The 19,165-nt window shown below is 46.7% G+C and overlaps 1 long non-coding RNA gene across 2 annotated transcripts; it reads left to right on the forward strand.

Moving 5' to 3' along the window:
• The first annotated feature begins 3,806 nt into the window (after positions 1-3,806).
• LOC140847403 (uncharacterized) lies at positions 3,807-9,552 on the forward strand. 2 transcript variants are annotated; one of them, XR_012127389.1, is made up of 2 exons: positions 3,807-4,377; positions 7,475-9,552. It is a non-coding gene; the product is annotated as an uncharacterized lncRNA (long non-coding RNA). The 2 variants fall into 2 exon arrangements; XR_012127388.1 differs by having other exon boundaries at positions 8,105-9,552.
• Positions 9,553-19,165: the final 9,613 nt, after the last annotated feature.

Genomic DNA, 19,165 nt, shown 5'->3' on the forward strand with positions numbered 1-19,165 from the left:
AGACTCTTAACCTCAGAGTCATGAGTTCAAGCTCAACTAAAGCAGCACAGGCAAGCAGCTGGGCTGCAGGCTGGCAACACGTTGGTCTGATTCTATCTTTCTTTATTTTCTTTGCCCCCCTTCTGCACTTCAGGACCTGCTTGAATAGGTGCAGCTAGACCATGTCACTCCCCCACAGACTGAGCCAGAACCCTTCAGTCCCCCTCAGACTTGGTCCCGAGAGCCTGCCAAAATTATCACCCCCCTCCTGGAGGTAGCAGGATCCAAAGGCATTTAGGATATTTAGCCCAACTAGAGAAATGCCTAAGTTCCTTTTCCACTGATCCCACGACGTACATCAGGGAGTTTCAATGGACCCTCCAGTCTTACAGCCTCACACATCATGACATTTTCATGCTCCTGGCCAAAACCCTCCTCCCTGAAGAGCGTAGACGAGTTTGGGACTTCGCCCAAATGCACGCTACCGAAACCCACAGGACTGACCCCACCTATCCCCCCTGGCCCCACTGCTGTCCCGGAACAAGATCCACACTGAGATTATAACACCGCCATGAGTCTCAGCTCTCGAGATATTTTTGCCTCCTGCTTAATAGCAGATCTGAAAAAGGCAGCTCGTAAAGTAGTCAATTTTCAAAAGTTCCAAGACATAATTCAGAGAGATAAAAACCCCTCCGAGTTCTTAGACAGACTCACTCAAGCCCTATTACAGTATACCAGCCTAGACCCAGAAACACCTGAAGGATGACATGTCTTTATGACATACTTCCTAGCTCAAAGCTACCCCGACATTAAAGCTAAACTCAAAAAGTTAGAACAGGGCCCCGCTACCCCACAGACTGAGATCCTAACAATAGCCTTTAAAGTCTTCCATAACCGGAAGGAGGAGAAAGAACGCGGTAAACAAAAGGCTGATCAGGCCAATTTCCAGATGTTCGCCCAGCTGATAAAACCACAACCTGGGCGCCCCTCTACAGACAAGCTCCCCCCAGGAGCTTGTTTCAAGTGTGGAAAAGAGGGACAGTGGTCAAGGGCGTGCCCCTCCCCCAGATCTCCTAGAACCCATGCCCCAGATGCCACAAAAAGGGCCACTGGGGGTCTGATTGCCCAACCACCAGAAGGGGAGGCTGGACGAACAACCCCCATCCTAAGCTCGCCGTAGTGGGGCTGGCAGAAGAAAATTGACGGGGCCCGGAGGCTTCTCGCCCGACCATTTCCATCACCAAACAGGAGCCCAGGGTTACTTTAACAGTAGACGGTCGCCCCATCTCCTACCTCCTAGATACAGGAGCCACCTTCTCAGTCTTGCGAGAATACCGGGGCCCTACCACGCCAGCCATTACTCCTATAGTCGGGGTAGGAGGTAAACAGATTTTCCCATTAAAACACCACCCCCTTTTATGCACAATCCTAGACAGTCCCATACCTTTCTCCCACTCCTTCCTAGTTATGCCCCAGTGTCCCATCCCTTTACTAGGACGAGACATTCTTTCCCTCCTCCACGTTTCCATAACTATATCCACTCCCACAGCCCCCAGCACTCCCTTTCTGATGGCCCTCATAGCTGACAACCCCCCTCTACCCAATGAAAGCTCCAGTTCCGCCCTCATACACCCTGTAAATCCCAAAGTTTGGGACATTACAAGCCCCTCCATGGCCCTATGTCCCCCTGCCTCTATCAAATTACGTGACCCCTCTCAGTATATCTGTCAGGCCCAATACCCCCAAACTACTTCAGCCCTCATAGGCCTCCAACCCATCATTCAAGCTCTCTTAAACATAAATTACCTCAGACCCACTCACTCCCCATTTAATACCCCCATATTAGCTGTTAAAAAACCAACAGATCTTTCCGCCTTGTCCAAGACCTTCACCTCATCAACATGGCTGTTGTCCCTATCCATCCGTTAGTTCCAAATCCATACAGCCTTTCATCGCAGATCCCTGCCTCAGCATCCCACTTCTCAGTCCTAGATCTCAAAGAACCATTTTTCTATCCCTCTAGATCCCTGCTCTCATGATTTTTTCATCTTCACCTGGACGGACCCATACACAAGACATTCTAAACAACTCACTTGGACAGTTTTGCCACAAAGCTTCCGAGATAGTCCCCATATTTTTAGACAGGTCCTAGCTCAGGACCTCAAACAGTTTCATCATGATCACTCCTAGTCCATCTTATAATACATAGACAATCTTCTACTCTGCAGTCTCTCGTGGGAACAGTCTCAACTTGACACTGCCTCTCTACTTAACCTTCTGGCTTCCAGAAGTTACCGAGTATCCCCCGTCAAAGCTCAAATCTCTTCCCCTTCTGTCACTTACCTCAGATTCCTTCTATCTAAACAAAGAAAGTCCATTACCTTAGACAGAAAATGGCTCCTCTCTGACCTGCCCATTCCCAAAAACAAGACAGAAATCCTTTCCTTTCTAGGCCTGGCTAGATATTTTAGAGCGTAGATCCCTAACTTCTCCCTGCTCCCTGTTGGCAAGACCCCTATACGACCTCAGCAAGAGCCCCCCCATAAAAACCCATTATCCTCCTCACCCCAACAATCCTTCATTAAGCTCCATCAAGCCCTTGTGGAAGCCCTAGCTCTCCATCTTCCTGATTTGTCAAAGCCCTTCTCATTATACATTCATGAGAGGTCCAGTCAAGCTCTAGGAGTCCTAGGCCAATATTATGGCCCATCCTTTGCCCCAGTAGCTTATCTCTCCAAGCAATTAGACCCCACAGTTCGGAGATGGGCCCCCTGCCTACGAGCATTAGCCACTAGACAGATCTTGCAGAAGGCAGCTCATAGACTGACATTCAGGGCTCCCCTTAGCATTCTGTCCCCACATCACCTAAAAGATCTCTTAACCTACAAAAGTTTATAGACTCTCCCTCCCTCCGGACTCCTGACTTTACTGTCTTCTTTCCTCCAAAATCCCATTCACCCCTTTGCCATCCATACCCGAATCATGACTTTTTCCTCCTTTACTGCTCTCTTGCTTTTTTCCTCATTCTTATTGTCTTCCCCGCCACCCCAGCCTCCTTTGTATGTGAATCAAAGTCAGACAAACTTACACACAGCATCAAACAAAAGTTACTGCCCTCATTGCCACACCAGACTGCCCTCTGAAAAGCTGCTCTGAGCCTTTTTATACCTCCACTTTCCTCCCTCCACCGAAGTGTTCACTAGCAGCTACCCTTATTCTCCCTGCCTCTGCTTCCTCTATGACCAAAAACAAGCCTATTGCAGGGGATGGCCAGACACCTACAGGAGATGTTCCTACTAGTCTTGCACCATTCACTACATGGGTAACGTCCAGTACCCACAGTATTACTCCTCCAACCGTTTCATGAAATATCCCAACGACTCATTCTCCTTATCAATCCCAGATCCCTGGGACTCTTGATGAGCTGCCAGAATCACAGCCTCAGTTTACTTTGGGGGGGTTCCTCGACCCCCCACGGTACCCTTCATATCTCTCAAAAGTATGTTCCCTCTCATTCCCAGATCTCTCAAGTTGCATCAGATAGCAGACATTCCGAAAAAGTCATTATCCAAACTCTTGACGGCGCCTCTTCATCTTCTTATCCCCGCCCCTCTTCCCATTTCTCCTACTCTTCATTACAGCTCATTCAGGACACCACCATCTTTCTCAACCACACCCTTAACACAGCCAATTGTTTCTTGTGTACATCACTACAGCTCCCACTGCTGGCCGCCATGCCCCTTAATATTTCCAACTACTGCTTCCATGCAGAAAGACAACCCCTCTGCCCCCTGGCAGACATACCCCTATGGGAACCAGAATATGCAGATAATCTCACCATCCACCACTGTGTTGTAGGATCTGAAAAATCAAAAGTTAGCATAAGTGCATAAGTACAGCCATCTTAAAGGGTTAAACACCACCCTCTAGCCTAGGAGAAGGAAAATTATTAGAATCTTGAAAAACAAATTAGTCAGCCAGTGTTAAATGTAGTGACCTTCAGTTAGCTAACCTCAAATCAGTTAATCATGAACACCAGGTGGTGGGCAGCTGCGGCCTTCAGACTGCTAACCTTGGTCGGATAGTCATGCATACCAAGCTTATCTTGCTAAAACACTGTGTAAGAAAAATACTGTCTTTTTGAAGATGCTATGCTATAAAAACCTCTGGCTTAGACTATTCGGGGTCCTTGTTGAGACCCGCTGCGACGGGTAACTTGGACCCCTGCTAGCTGGTTCCTGAATAAATTCCTCTTGCTTGTTGCATCAAGAGACGTCTTTCGTGAGTGATTTGGGGCGGCGTCCTCCTCCGGGAGAATCCAACATTTTGGGGGCTCGTCCGGGATCATGCGCTCACCCCGCTTCACTCCCGAAGTCGCTCTTGGAGGAAGAGGCACAGGTAAGATTAGTGGCGCCTTGGTTTGTCTGTGTTCTGTTTTCTGTTTTTCAGTGAGACCGGTCGGAATTCTGAAAGGGTACCCTCTGTCTGACAGTCGTCCCGATCCCGTAAAGTGGTCGGAATTCTGAAAGGGTACCCTCTGTCTGGCAGTCGTCCCGATCCCGTAAAGGGGTCGAGACTGCGGTCGGTAGACGTACTAGGAGCACCGCAGGCTGCAACCCTGGGGGAACGCCTCGGGGAGGTTGGGAGGCCAGGGACGCCTGGTAGCCTCCTGTCTGTTTTCTGGCAAAGTGAATCTGATGAGATAGGGTTGATTTTCAGGCGCCAGGAATATCAATCCTCTGATTCCTTTCGGTTTCTGTTTGAAAATCTGAGAAAAAAAAAAGCGGCCGCTGTGTGTCTAATCTGTGTGTGTCTCTGTTTTTTGTGTCTTCCATGTGCCTAATAATTGTTATACTGACAATGGGACAGACTCAGACAACCCCCTAAGTGTGTAAATGAATATATCTTTCTACCTCCAAATGGTATTAATGAAATTGATTTAAAGACAAGCGCTTGTGAAAATTGAGTATTCTAAAACTTCCAGAAAACCTGATAAAAAAAGTGTTAAGCATTAATGCTAATTTGAGTTTGCCTGAGGCGGGCATGTTCTAGTAGTTGTCGGCTGCCTGAGTTTACCTAGAGTCATTTGAGTCATGTTATCTGCTAAATCTTTTAAGAATAGAATGCTTAGAAGTTTGACTTTGTCTAGTGTTCAGTGGGGGTCTTGTGAGTAGGCTAGCGTAGTTGTTGCAGGTAGGTGAGCTAGATAGATGTGGCAAGTGAACACCTTTTTAATTGTGTGTTGCAGTGTGTATGCCTACCTGCAGCCTCAGAATCTTTGTAGTAACTTAAAGCCTTAGAGTTTTGTTAAGTTGAGAAGATGTGCTCTGTGTTTGCTGGGAGTTGTGCTGTGAAGCTCATAGTTGCAGAAATTGTAGAATGTGTTCGTAAGTTTGTCAGTCTAAGGAATGTTGGTTTGACAGTTTGCAGTGTCCTGTTTCTCAGTGTTCACTGGAGCTTGAAGTTTCCAATAGTTTTGAGTTCTGGTTAGAACTGCTCAAAGTGATGGAGAGGGCATTTCTCTATGCTGGAAAATGTATGTTTTAATGAGAGAAAGTGTAAAGAACGGAAATTCGTTTTGTTGAAAGTTAAAGAGAGTGATTGTTCTGAAGTGCAGCTATTTGTTTAAAGAGAGAGAACACTGAATGTAAAAAGAAAGTTGTAGGCTTGTGGAAAAGTTGATATAGTCATGCTATGTGAAATTAAAGTGAGTGAGTCTTGATATCGAGTATACAGCAAAATTAGAATTTTGTTTTCAGTTAAAAAGACAAAGTTTTCTTTAACTGTTAGTCTGCTCTTAATGTTGAAAGATCAAAGCAGTTTCTCATGCTTAAAGTCTCAGTGAGTTGCCATGAAATCGTAATATTAAAAAGACTAAAAGCTAAAGTTTGTTAACAACTGTATAACCTTTATTTGCCTTTGAAATATTTTGTTATTGAAAATGATTGCATGGCTTGAGAAATTGAATTCCTAAGCACAATGGTAACAAAGCTTTTTTCAGCTGATTAAATGCACTTAGTTAACAAACCAAAATTTATTCTTAAAAATTGAACTGTAGAATCTGGACAAGATTATGTTTCTCCCAGAAAAACAGGTTTCACTGTAAAAGTTTAGATGGACAAACGTGTGACCACTTTTGAGAAAAGTTGTAATAGATTTTTTTGACAACCACCAGGTCTTCTTGTTTAGTTTACATGCTGTATGTTTTAAAAAAACATGGGGGACTCTCCATATTTTTTTAATGCAAATGATCTTAGAGCTTTTAATAGAATTTGCACAGCAGCTTATATCTACTATTAAATAGTAAAACATTATTGAAGCTTTCAGGGAAGACCTGTAGACTTAAGCACTTTCTCTGCTTTTTTTGTATCTGGTCTTAGACACTTATGCTGAGTTATGTTCTTATTATTTTCACTGTTTGTAAGCTATTGATTGTAAGCCAAAGTCATCATTTCTCAGTCCCTAAATAAAGAAGTAAAATGCCTGATCTCTTTCATCTCAAAGCATATTTCTGGTTATATCTGAATATCTGTGTGAAAGAAAGAGACATTTAAATTTGAGATTCTGCTTAAACTTTTAAGTTGAATTTGACTATAGCCATATTCATTCTTTGTATGTATCTCTAACAGGTCTTTTGTATGCCTAGTGATATTATACTCTGCCTTGAGTTTAGACAGTTCTTTCAGCTAAATATGAATTCTTATTGTAGCTTTTTTCCCCTCCTGAAGATAAAAGCAGAAGAATCTACCATCTGCTACCATTCTCTCAAGAATGCTTAGTAACCTAGAATTATTTTGACTTTCTGTATGTTGTCTTTAAAAATTGACAACAGCAGTCTCCCCTGCTGCCCCACCTTTTTAAGATATCTCGTTTACTGTGCTGAGTATATAGACAATAAATGTGTAATGATAGTTCTAAAAAAATTAAATGCAAAAAGGTGCTTTTACCTCTAGTTAACTCTGATATTTTCCAGAGGGCCCTTGGAACATGTCAGAAGAATATTTTTCTCATTAGAGAAAGTATTTGACTAATTTGGCTTATTTATCTGATATATATATATATATATATATATATATATATATTTACCAGGAAAGCACTGTCAAAGAGAATGATGCTAAACTTTGTTACTGAATGTTTTGTATTACAGAAATATCAGAATTACCTTATGTCAACTGTTTTACAGTAAGCTCTCATTAGATCTTTAACCATTGTCATTTGTAAGTCTTTTGTCATTTATAGTATTATCCCTAACTGGTAAAGAACTGGATTTCAGCAGAACAGGTATTAGTTACATAAGATTACATAAACTAAAGAAAATGATTTTGTGTCTTTTTGTTTCAAATGTTGCTGATAAAGTGTTTTAACCTTGCTCTCTTAAACTGACAACAGTTTAGTAAATGACTATCTTTATGAGCAGAATTGAAACGTCCTTCTCTCTACTTGATCCCTCCAGAATTTAAAAATTTTCAGTGACTGTTTTTGTATTCCATGGCAGTATGTTTATTGGCACGAGTTCAATAAGAATCTGCTTTCCTTGTGAGAAGACTACTTAAGAACACTGGTTATACTACCAGGGCTTTGACTGGAATGTCATACCTGAGAGACATGTGTATAGACTCAGATGTGAACAACTTTAAAGAACTAAGATTGACTTTATAAAGCCAACAAAGCCCCTTAGAAGAACTGGCCTGGTACCTTGCTTACAGAGTTCCCAGCAGCCTTACCAGGTGAGTAAAGAAGGTCACTTCCTGGCAGGTGCAGAGACCTCGAGAAGAGAAGAATTCATCCAAATCTACAGGTACTGCAGGCAAAGCCTGATGGCAAGTCTAGCTTGGCTGTCTAGCCTCAAGAGGCTTTTAAAAGTTCAATCTGAAATTCCTTACAAAAAGTTCCAGCAAAGCATATTTAAAGGAGCCTGTGTAATCAATTGCTCTTCTTGCTGCACCTGTGCAAATAATCAAGCCAGCTGTTAATTATTTTCTTAACCTGGTTACTTCTAGTAAAAATGAGAGTGATTTTAGAGAGAAGTATTGTTTCAATAATGCAGCCTCCTTCCAGAATAAAAAAATCCAACTCCAGATGTTGCTACATAACCTAATAACACAATTTGTTTTATCTTGCCTAGAAGCCACAAAACTGCAAGTAGTAATAAAAATGAAACCCAGAATAAAAGTGCCAGCCTTCTGAAGCCCTCTCAACTGACCAGTGATGGAGACCTAGCTGCACCCTTTACTGCGCCCGCTTCTCAGCATGAAGCCAGAGCGGTCATCGCCCCTTTTCTCTAGCAGCAGCTAGAGTCTCTATCTGTAGAAGAAAGAATGAGACCATACCCATAGCCTTCCCTGGTAAAAACAGGTATTTAATCCCTCCTCCCAAGAGATGGTGGGCTTGTAATACTGGAGTGACCCCATGTGTCTCTACTTCTGCCTTCAACTCTTCCCGTGATTTCTGTATCATGGTCCAGCTGGTGCCCAGGTTGATGTATCATGATGATCTCTCATTCGTAGCTGAATTTGAACCTAGGCATAGATATAAGAGAGAGCCGGTCTCGCTGACCTTAGCTGTGTTGTTAGGGATAGGTGTCGCAGCTGGAGTGGGAACGGGGGCAGCCGCTATTGTCCAAGGGAACCAACATTATGAAAGACTAAGAACAGCTATTGATGAGGACCTAAGGACCATAGAGCAATCCATTACAAAACTTGAAAAATCTCTGACTTCCCTCTCTGAAGTAGTCTTGCAGAATAAACGAGGGCTGGATCTGCTGTTCCTAAAAGAAGGAGGACTGTGTGCAGCTTTAAAAGAAGAATGCTGCTTTTATGCACATCATTCCGGAATAGTAAGAGATTCAATGTCAAAGCTTAGAGAAAGGCTAGACCAGAGAAAAAGAGAATGGGAAGCCGGCCAAGGGCTATTTGAATCTTGGTTCACTAGATCCCCATGGTTTACAACCCTGATATCCACTCTGGCTGGGCCCTTACTCATCCTTGTGTTGCTCCTCACTTTAGGACCCTGCATACTAAATCGGCTGGTAACTTTTGTTAGAGAAAGAGTGAGTGCCGTTCATGTACTAATGTTGAAGCAACAATATCATTCACTCACCCAACAAAGAGACACAAACATTCCATGATTGGAATGCCCCTAAAGAGAATTTGGGAAATGTAGGATATGAAAAATCAAAAGTTAGCATAAGTGCATAAGTACAGCCATCTTAAAGGGTTAAACACCACCCTCTAGCCTAGGAGAAGGAAAATTATTAGAATCTTGAAAAACAAATTAGTCAGCCAGTGTTAAATGTAGTGACCTTCAGTTAGCTAACCTCAAATCAGTTAATCATGAACACCAGGTGGTGGGCAGCTGCGGCCTTCAGACTGCTAACCTTGGTCGGATAGTCATGCATACCAAGCTTATCTTGCTAAAACACTGTGTAAGAAAAATACTGTCTTTTTGAAGATGCTATGCTATAAAAACCTCTGGCTTAGACTATTCGGGGTCCTTGTTGAGACCCGCTGCGACGGGTAACTTGGACCCCTGCTAGCTGGTTCCTGAATAAATTCCTCTTGCTTGTTGCATCAAGAGACGTCTTTCGTGAGTGATTTGGGGCGGCGTCCTCCTCTGGGAGAATCCAACAGTGTAAGCCCAACTCCACCCCCCTCCAGTGCACTTCACTGCCTCTCTATCTACACCCCTACCTCCGGCTCTAAGACTTTTACGCAACCGGGACACTTCTTTTGGTGTAAGGGCAGTCTTTTCAACTCACTGCCTCTCAACTCCGATACACCCTGCATTTTCGTCACCCTAATCCCACAGTTAACACTTTACAGCATGGCAGAATTCCTTGAGCTCCAACCTCCCTTGCCCTCGCACACAAAAAGAGCTGCTTTCCTTCCCATCATGGTCAGTAGCTCTTTGATCACCTCAGCCATTGGGGCAGGGTTTTCGGTAGAAGCCTTGGGTCACTCTCTATGGGCAGTTAGAGATCTCAACGCCAAAATTGAGGGAGCCCTGATATCCACTGCCGATTCTCTAGCCTCTCTCCAAAGACAGGTTACTTCGCTAGCTAAAGTCACCCTTCAAAACCGGCGGGCCCTAGATCTGCTTACAGCCGAGAAGGGCAGCACCTGCGTCTTCCTCTGGGAAGAGTGCTGCTATTCCGGCATTGTAGAAACTAACATTATCAAACTCACCGACCTTGCCTCCAGTCTCCACTCTGCTTTCAATTCCAACCCATTCTCTTCAATACTAACAAACCCCCTCCTCACCTGGCTCTGGCCCATTGCAGGCCCCATAATAATCATTCTTCTCGCCTGTCTCTTCTTACCCTGTATAATAAAGTTCATCAAATCCCAAGTCGGAAAAATCTCTAATCAAGCTTTCAACCAGCTTTTACTCAGGAACTCCCAGCTTCTGGCCACAGTAGATCCCTCACCCTCACGTGACCTCCTCACCACACGCTGAGATGGACCCCTCTCTCCACTGGAAACTGTTCCTGGAAACAATGGCCACAGATGCCTGGATCCTGACACCCATATCCTCTTGGCACCATTGGAATCAACAGGTCCTCAACCTATGGTTACAGGGAACCTTCATTGATTTCCAAACCTGAAGAAGTCCACATCTACTCGTCCTTACTGTGGGGAGTCCTATCAACCCTTTCCTTCCAATCCTCAAGCCCTTACTCCCTTCTCCGCCCCTGTTCAGCAGGAAGCAGCCAGAGAGAAAGCAACGTCCACAAACCCATAGAGGAGAAAGGGGGGAATGAAGGGTCCCCACCAGTAAGATGGCAAACTTCCGGCTTCTCTTCGGGGTCCTCAGTTCCCGCCGGCGCCACCTGAAGCCCAATCACCTCTCGCCCCCCTCCCAACCCCAGCACCTATCCAACAGCCACCAGCCCCGTAGAAGTGACACCTCAATCAATTCATGCCCCTTCCTATGTAACCCAGCACCTTTCCCTAATAAAGTGGAACTCTCCGGTGAATTGCTCCTATGTGTCGCTCCTTTCCTTTCACTATCTACCAGTAAAACAAACAGATGAAACATTTTTCATAACTAGGGAGCTTTTTATTATATTCAATTCATAGAACTATAAAGCATAAAGTTATAAGGTAACTGAAACTGTTAGGGGAGTGTTAATTTTCCTTGGTTCTTGTCACCACTGCAACAAGAAATGAAAGGCAGAGACACAGTAGTGAAGCAGAGTAAAAGTTTTATTTAAAGTTACTGTGGGTAAAATTGCAATATTTCCAGAATGTCTCACCTGGCCTTAGTGCATCTCCGTATCAATTGGTGTTTCCAAGGGGTGGAGATAAGTCCATATCCATATCAATAGGTAATTGCAAGGGTGAGTCAGGGCTTATCTGGACCAGAGAGGTTTAGTGGAGCTCTCTCTTCTGCAGCCAGGTCACAGTAGGTGCAGGACGACTGCTTAAAAGAAATAAATGGGTTTCTCCCACTTTATTTCTCCTATGACTGATTTCAGTTTCAAAGGTATTTTGACTTGGGGTTTTCCCCCCAGAGTTACAGATTGTGCATAAAATTGTAAAATTTCCAGAATATCTCATCTGGCTTTAGTATATTTGCATATCAATAGGCGTTCAGAGGTGGAAAGAAGTATGGCTTTAGAGCATTTGCATCTTTCCTCAGGGGTGGAGAAGTTCATCTCCATATCAATGGGTGATTACCTGGGCAACAGAGGGTTTATCTGTACCTGAGAGGTGAGGTGGAGGGCCGGTGTGGTTGCTGCTAGAGCAGAGAAGAAAGACGGATTGGGACTGCAGTTTGTGAGAAATAAGTGGGTTTTAAACTTTATTTCTCCCTTTGACTGATTTTGGTTCTTGGAGTTTTTGCTCCGGGATTTCCTTTCCCCAGACCGACACAGATACTTACATAAAGAGAGAAAAAGTGCAGGCAATCTCCTGGGGGAGAGGGGCCCTGAAAGGTTTAAGTTTTCTTTAAAGAGGGAAAATGCATACTCAGAGAAAGGGGGGGAGTGTGAGCTACTTCAGAGAGAGGAGCGCTGAAAGATCAGGAAAGTTTTATTTAAGGCTATGTATTTAGAAAGTGCAGACAACCTCAAAGAGAGGTGTGCCAAAAGATTAAACTTTGTTTAACGCTCCATATTTAGAAAGTGCGGGTGACCTCAGTGAAAGGAAAGGAGCGACACATAGCAGCAATTCACCGGAGAGTTCCGCTTTATTAGGGAAAGGTGCTGGGTTATATAGGAGGGGGCATGAATTGATTGAGGTGTCACTTCTACGGGGCTGGTGGCTGTTGGCTAGGTGCTGGGATTGGGAGGGGGGCGAGAGGTGATTGGGCTTCAGGTGGCACCGGCGGGAACTGAGGACCCCGAAGAGAAGCCGGAAGTTTGCCATCTTACTGGTGGGGACCCTTCATTCCCCCCTTTCTCCTCTATGGGTTTGTGGACGTTGCTTTCTCTCTGGCTGCTTCCTGCTGAACAGGGGCAGAGAAGGGAGTGAGGGCTTGAGGATTGGGAGGAAAGGGTTGATAGGACTCCCCGCAGTAAGGACGAGTAGATGTGGACTTCTTCAGGTTTGGAAATCCATGAAGGTTCCCTGTAACCATAGGTTGGCCAAGAGGATATGGGTGTCAGGAGCCAGGCGTCTGCGGCTATTGTTTCCAGGAACAGTTTCCAGTGGAGAGAGGGGTCCATCTCAGCGTGTGGTGAGGAGGTCACGTGAGGGTGAGGGATCTTCTGTGGCCAGAAGCTGGTAGTTCCTGAGCAAAAGCTGGTTGAAAGCTTGATTAGAGATTTTTCCGACTTGGGATTTGATGAACTTTATTATACAGGGTAAGAAGAGACAGGCAAGAAGAATGATTATTATGGGGCCTGCAATGGGCCAGAGCCAGGTGAGGAGGAGGTTTGTTAGTATTGACGAGAATGGGTTGGAACTGGAAGCACAGTGGAGACTGGAGGCAAGGTCGTTGAGTTTGGTAATGTCAGTTTCTACAATGCCGGATTCGTTGATGTAATAGCAGCACTCTTCCCAGAGGAAGACGCAGGTGCTGCCCTTCTCGGGTGTAAGCAGATCTAGGGCCCGCCGGTTTTGAAGGGTGACTTTAGCTAGCGAAGTGACCTGTCTTTGGAGAGAGGCTAGAGAATCGGCTGTGGATGTCAGGGCTCCCTCAAGTTTGGCGTTGAGATTTCTAACTGCCTATAGAGAGTGACCCAAGGCTTCTCCCGAAAACCCTGCCCCAATGGCTGAGGTGATCAAAGAGATACTGACCATGATGGGAAGGAAAGCAGCTCTTTCTGTGCGTGAGGGCAAGGGTGGTTGGAGCTCAAGGAATTCTGCCATGCTGTAAAGTGTTAACTGTGGGATTAGGGTGACGAGAATGCAGGGTGTATCGGAGTTGAGAGGCAGTGAGTTGAAAAGACTGCTACTACACTAAAAGAAGTGTCCCGGTTGCGTAAAAGTCTTAGAGCCGGAGGTAGGGGTGTAGTTAGAGAGGCAGTGAAGTGTGCTGGAGGGGGGTGGAGTTGGGCCTACACAGTGGTGGATGGTGAGATTATCTGAGTATTCTGGTTCCCATAGGGGTATGTCTGCCAGGGGGCAGAGGGGTTGTCTTTCTGCATGGAAGGAGTAGTTGGAAATATTAAGGGGCATGGCGGCCAGCAGTGGGTGCTGTAGTGATGCGCACAAGAAACAATTGGCGGTGTTAAGGGTGTGGTTGAGAAAGATGGTGGTGTCCTGAATGAGCTGTAATGAAGAGTAGGAGAAATGGGAAGAGGGGTGGGGATAAGAAGATGAAGAGGCGCTATCAAGAATTTGGATAATGACTTTTTCGGAATGTCTGCTATCTGATGCAACTTGAGAGATCTGGGAATGAGAGGGAACATACTTTCGAGAGATATGAAGGGTACTGTGGGGGGTCGAGGACCCCCCGTAGTAAACTGAGGCTGTGACTCTGGCAGCCCATCGAGAGTCCCAGGGATCTGGGATTGATAAGGAGAATGAGCCATTGGGATATTTCATGAAACGGTTGGAGGAGTAATACTGTGGGTACTGGAAGTTACCTATGTAGTGATTGGTGCAAGACTAGTAGGGACATCTCCTGTAGGTATCTGGCCATCGCCTGCAATAGGCTTGTTTTTGGTCATAGAGGAAGCAGAGGTAGGGAGAATAAGGGTAGCTGCTAGTGAACACTTCAGTGGAGGGAGGACAGTGGAGGTATAAAGGCTCAGAGCAGCTTTTCAGAGGGCAGTCTGGTGTGGCAATGAGGGCAGTAACTTTTGTTTGATGCTGTGTGTAAGTCTGTCTGACTTTGAATCGCCATACAAAGGAGGCTGGGGTGGTGTGGAAGACAATAGGAATGAGGAAAAAAAGCGAGAGAGCAGTAAAGGAGGAAAAAGTCATGATTCGGGTATGGATGGCAAAGGGGTGAACGGGATTTTGGAGGAAAGGGTACAGTAAGGTCAGGAGTCTGGAGGGAGGGAGAGTCTGTAAACTTTTGTAGGTTAAGAGATCTTTTAAGTGATGTGGGGACAGAATGGTAAGGGGCGCTCTGAATGTCAGTTTATGAGCTTCTTTCTGCAAGAGCTGCCCAGAGGCTAATGCCCGTAGGCAGGGGGCCCATCCCCGAACTGTGGGGTCTAATTGCTTGGAGAGATAAGCTACTGGGGCAAAGGATGGGCCATAATATTGGCCTAGAACTCCTAGAGCTTGACTGGACCTCTCATGAATGTATAATGAGAAGGGCTTTGACAAATCAGGAAGATGGAGAGCTGGGGCTTACACAAGGGCTTGACAGAGCTTAATGAAGGAGTGTTGGGGTGAGGAGGATAAAGGTTTTTTAGGGGGGGCTCTTGCTGAGTTCGTATAGGGGTTTTGCCAACAGGGAGCAGGGAGAAGTTAGGGATTTACGGTCTAAAATATCTAGCCAGGCTTAGAAAGGAAAGGATTTCTGTCTTGTTTTTGGGAATGGGCAGGTCAGAGAGGAGGCATTTTCTGTCTAAGGTAATGGACTTTCTTTGTTGAGATAGAAGGAATCTGAGGTAAGTGACAGGAGGGGAAGAGATTTGAGCTTTGACGGGGGATACTCGGTAACTTCTGGACGCTAGAAGTTTAAGTAGGGAGGCAGTGTCAAGTTGAGACTGTTCTCACGAGAGACTGCAGAGTAGAAGATCGTCCATGTATTATAATAAGGTGGACTTGGAGTGATCATGATGAAACTGTTTGAGGTCTTGAGCTAGGACCTGTCTAAAAATATGGGGACTATCTCGGAAGCTTTGTGGCAAAACTGTCCAGGTGAGTTGTTCAGAATGTCTTGTGTATGGGTCCGTCCAGGTGAAGATGAAAAAATCTTGGGAGCAGGGGTCTAGAGGGATAGAAAAATGGGTCCTTGAGATCCAGGAGTGAGAATTGGGATGCTGAGGCTGTATGGATTTGGAACTAAGGGATGGATAGGGACAATGGCTATGTTGATGAGGGGAAGGTCTTGGACAAGGCGGCAAGATCTGTTGGTTTTTTTAACAGCTAATATGGGGGTATTAAATGGGGAGTGAGTGGGTCTGCTTGAATGATGGGTTGGAGGCCTATGAGGGCTGAAGTGGTTAGGGGGTATTGGGCCTGACAGATATACTGAGAGGGGTCACATAATTTGATAGAGGCAGGGGGACATAGGGCCACGGAGGGGCTTGTAATGTCCCAAACTTTGGGATTTACAGGGTGTATGAGGGCAGAACCAGAGCTTTCATTGGGTAGAAGGGGGCATCGGCTATGAGGGCCATCAGAAAGGGAGTACTGGGGGCTGTGGGTGTGGATATAGTTATGGAAACGTGGAGGAGGGAAAGGATGTCTCGTCCTAGTAAAGGGATGGGACACTGGGGCATAACCAGGAAGGAGTGGGAGAAAGGTATGGGATTGTCTTGGATTGTGCATAAAAGGGTGGGTGGGGGGATTAATGGGAAAATCTGTTTACCTCCTACTCTGACTATAGGAGTAATGGCTGGCGTGGTAGGGCCCCGGTATTCTCACAAGACTGAGAAGGTGGCTCCTGTATCTAGGAGGAAGGAGATGGGGTGACCGTCTACTGTTAAAGTAACCGTGGCCTCCTGTTTGGTGATGGAAATGGTCGGGCGAGAAGCCCCCGGGCCCCATCAATCTTCTTCTGCCAGCCCCACTACGGCGGGCTTAGGATGGGGGTTGTTCGTCCAGCCTCCCCTTCGGGTGGTTGGACAATCAGACCCCCAGTGGCCCTTTTTGTGGCATCTGGGGCATGGGGTGGTAGGAGATCTGGGGGAGGGGCACGCCCTTGACCAATGTCCCTCTTTTCTGCACTTGAAACAAGCTCTTGGTGGGGCTTGTTTGTAGAGGGTCGCCCAGGTTGTGGTTTTATCAGCTGGGCCAACATCTGGAAATTGGCCTGATTAGCCTTTTGTTTACGGCATTCTTTCTCCTCCTCCCGCTTATGGAAGACTTTAAAGGCCACTGTTAGGATCTCAGTCTGTAGGGTAGCGGGGCCCTGTTCTAACTTTTTGAGTTTAGCTTTAATGTCGGGTAGCCTTGAGCTAGGAAGTATGTCGTAAGGACATGTCTTCCTTCAGGTGTTTCTGGGTCCAGGCTGGTATACTGTAATAGGGCTTGAGTGAGTCTGTCTAAGAACTCGGAGGGGATTTCATCTCTCTTTTGAATTATGTCTTGGAGCTTTTGAAAATTGACTACTTTACAAGCTGCCCTTTTTCAGACCTGCTATTAAGCAGGAGGCAAAAATATCTCGAGAGCGGACACTCATGGCGGTGTTATAATTTCAGTGTGGGTCTTGTTCGGGGACAGCAGTGGGGCTAGGGGGATAGGTGGGGTCAGTTCTGTGGGTTTCAGTAGCCTGCATTTGGGCGAAGTCCTAAACTCGTCTATGCTCTTCAGGGAGGAGAGTATTGGCCAGGAGCATGAAAATGTCATGATGTGTGAGGCTGTAAGACTGGAGGGTCTATTGAAACTCCCTGATGTATGTCATGGGATCAGTGGAAAAGGAACTTAGGCATTTCTCTAGTTAGGCTAAATCTCTTAAGGAGAAAGGGACGTGAACGCGCACGATGCCTTCGGATCCTGCTACCTCCCGGAGGGGGGCGATAATTTTGGGAGGCTCTCGGGACTGAGTCTGAGGGCGACTGAAGGGTTCTGGCTCAGTCTATGGGGGAGTGACACGGTCTAGCCGTGCCTAGTCGAGCAGGTCCTGAAGTGCAGAAGGGGGGCATAGAAAATAAAGAAAGATTGAATCGGACCCACATGTCGCCAGCTAGCAGCCCAGCTGCTTGCCTCTGCTGCTTTAGTTGGGCTTGAACTCATGACTCTGAGGTTAAGAGTCCCATGCTCTACTGAGCTACAGCAGGGCTCCAGTTAATTGCTTATGGAATGCGTTGTTTTCTATTCCTGCCACATCGGCAAGTGGGGGAAGGGCATAGCTAGAAGCAGGGGCGGTGTTTCTACACATCTTCAAGGTCTCCCTATTTTCAGAGTGAGGAGTCTTGGCAAGATATGTTTTTGTGGACAGATAACTTCTAAGGACTGCACCGGTTGTTCTCTAGCTTGTGCTTTCCCATGCTGCGTTCAGAAATGGGGGGAGGTGCTTTCCCATTCTCTCTACAAACATGTGAGAAGACAAATGCGGTCCCTATCAGGGGAGAAACAGGTGATGAGGGCAAAGACGGAGGAGGCCCCTGGGACCTAGTTAAAGGGGGGCTGAAAGGCTCAGGCTTAATCTGCAGGGAATGAAGGTGGAGGAGGTGAGATGGGGGAGGAGATGGTTGGGGAGGAAGGGAGAAGGGCTATTGTAGGAGAAGAAGGGGAAGGGAGTGAACAGGAGGCTTCTGCGGGAGCGGTGGCTTGCAGGCTAGGAGAACTTGGGAGGGGGCAGGGAGAGGAGGAGGCAGAAAGCTTCGATATAGGGAATCTCCTTCCATTTTTTCAGGTGCTGGCAGTAGTTAAAAAGATCGCGAGTGATGTTAGGATCAAGAGTTCCCCCTGCGGGCCATTGCTTGTTATTGTCTAGGGGGGTATGTCGGCCAATCTTGGGAGCAATATTTACGGAGAAGTTTTGGTTTTATATCAGGCGTCAGGGAGAGGGTAGCCAGATGCTTAAGCAGACATTCAAGAGGTGAACCTTCAGGGAGGGATAAGGAGGCTCCCATGGCTAAAGGACAGAGAAGGAGACAAAGAGGGGAAGACGAACAGAAATCCTCGGACTGGAAGCAGACCACAAGGAGACAAAGGGCGTCCCCGATGATCCTTGGTGGTCTGCGGAAACTCGTATACGAGTCGGAATTTCTTTGGACGTGTGGGTCGTCACCCAGACTTCCCTAGAAAGGCAGAGTGCCGTAGTCACGAGGTACCTAGCGCTAGGCTTTTTCGGCGGACGGAGCAGAAGGAGAGGGGGGGAAATGGGAGCGTTCTCATCCACAAAGGAGTCACCTCGTTTATGGCTGTTGGAGGTGGGTGCCTGAGAGTCAGCCGCAGCCGTGAAGGCCTGAGGCAGGGATTTATGGCTGTTGGAGGAGGGGCCTGAGGGTCCTCCGCAGCCGTGAAGGCCTGAGGCTGGGAGAATTCCCTCCTCATCCCCGAGCATCAGGGCCTTGCCGGACGATCACGGTCAATGGCACTGCGATAGCTCGGTGAAGAGTGGCCCACCCCGGGGAAATTTTGCTTAAAAACTTTCAGCACTGATGGAAGGGATGGTGAATGCATTTGACTGTCGGAGGAGGGGCCTGAGTGTCCGCTGCAGCTGTAAAGGCTTGAGGCGGGGATTTATGGCTTTTGTAGGAGGGGCCTGAGGGTCCGCCGCAGCCGTGAAGGCCTGAGGCGGGGAGGTTCCCTCCTCATCCCTGAGCGTCAGGGCCTTGCTGGACGATCACGGTCAATGGCACTGTGATAGCTCGGGGAAGAGTGGCCCACTCCGGGGGGAAAACTTACCTAAAGGCCAGAGAGGAGTGGTGAGTGTGATGAGCTAGCGCCGGAAAAAGAGGATGAGGGCAAGCTGCTGCTGGTATCGGGGGAAGACGGGGCCCAGTTGGGGTGTCCCGTCTCCCGGGTTTCGGCACCAATGAAAGGAAAGGAGCGAAACATAGCAGCAATTCACCAGAGAGTTCCGCTTTATTAGGGAAAGGTGCTGGGTTATATAGGAGGGGGCATGAATTGATTGAGGTGTCACTTCTACGGGGCTGGTGGCTGTTGGC

This window comes from Manis javanica, chromosome X (genome assembly GCF_040802235.1).
Source record: "Manis javanica isolate MJ-LG chromosome X, MJ_LKY, whole genome shotgun sequence".
In the NCBI taxonomy this organism is placed as follows: domain Eukaryota; kingdom Metazoa; phylum Chordata; class Mammalia; order Pholidota; family Manidae; genus Manis; species Manis javanica.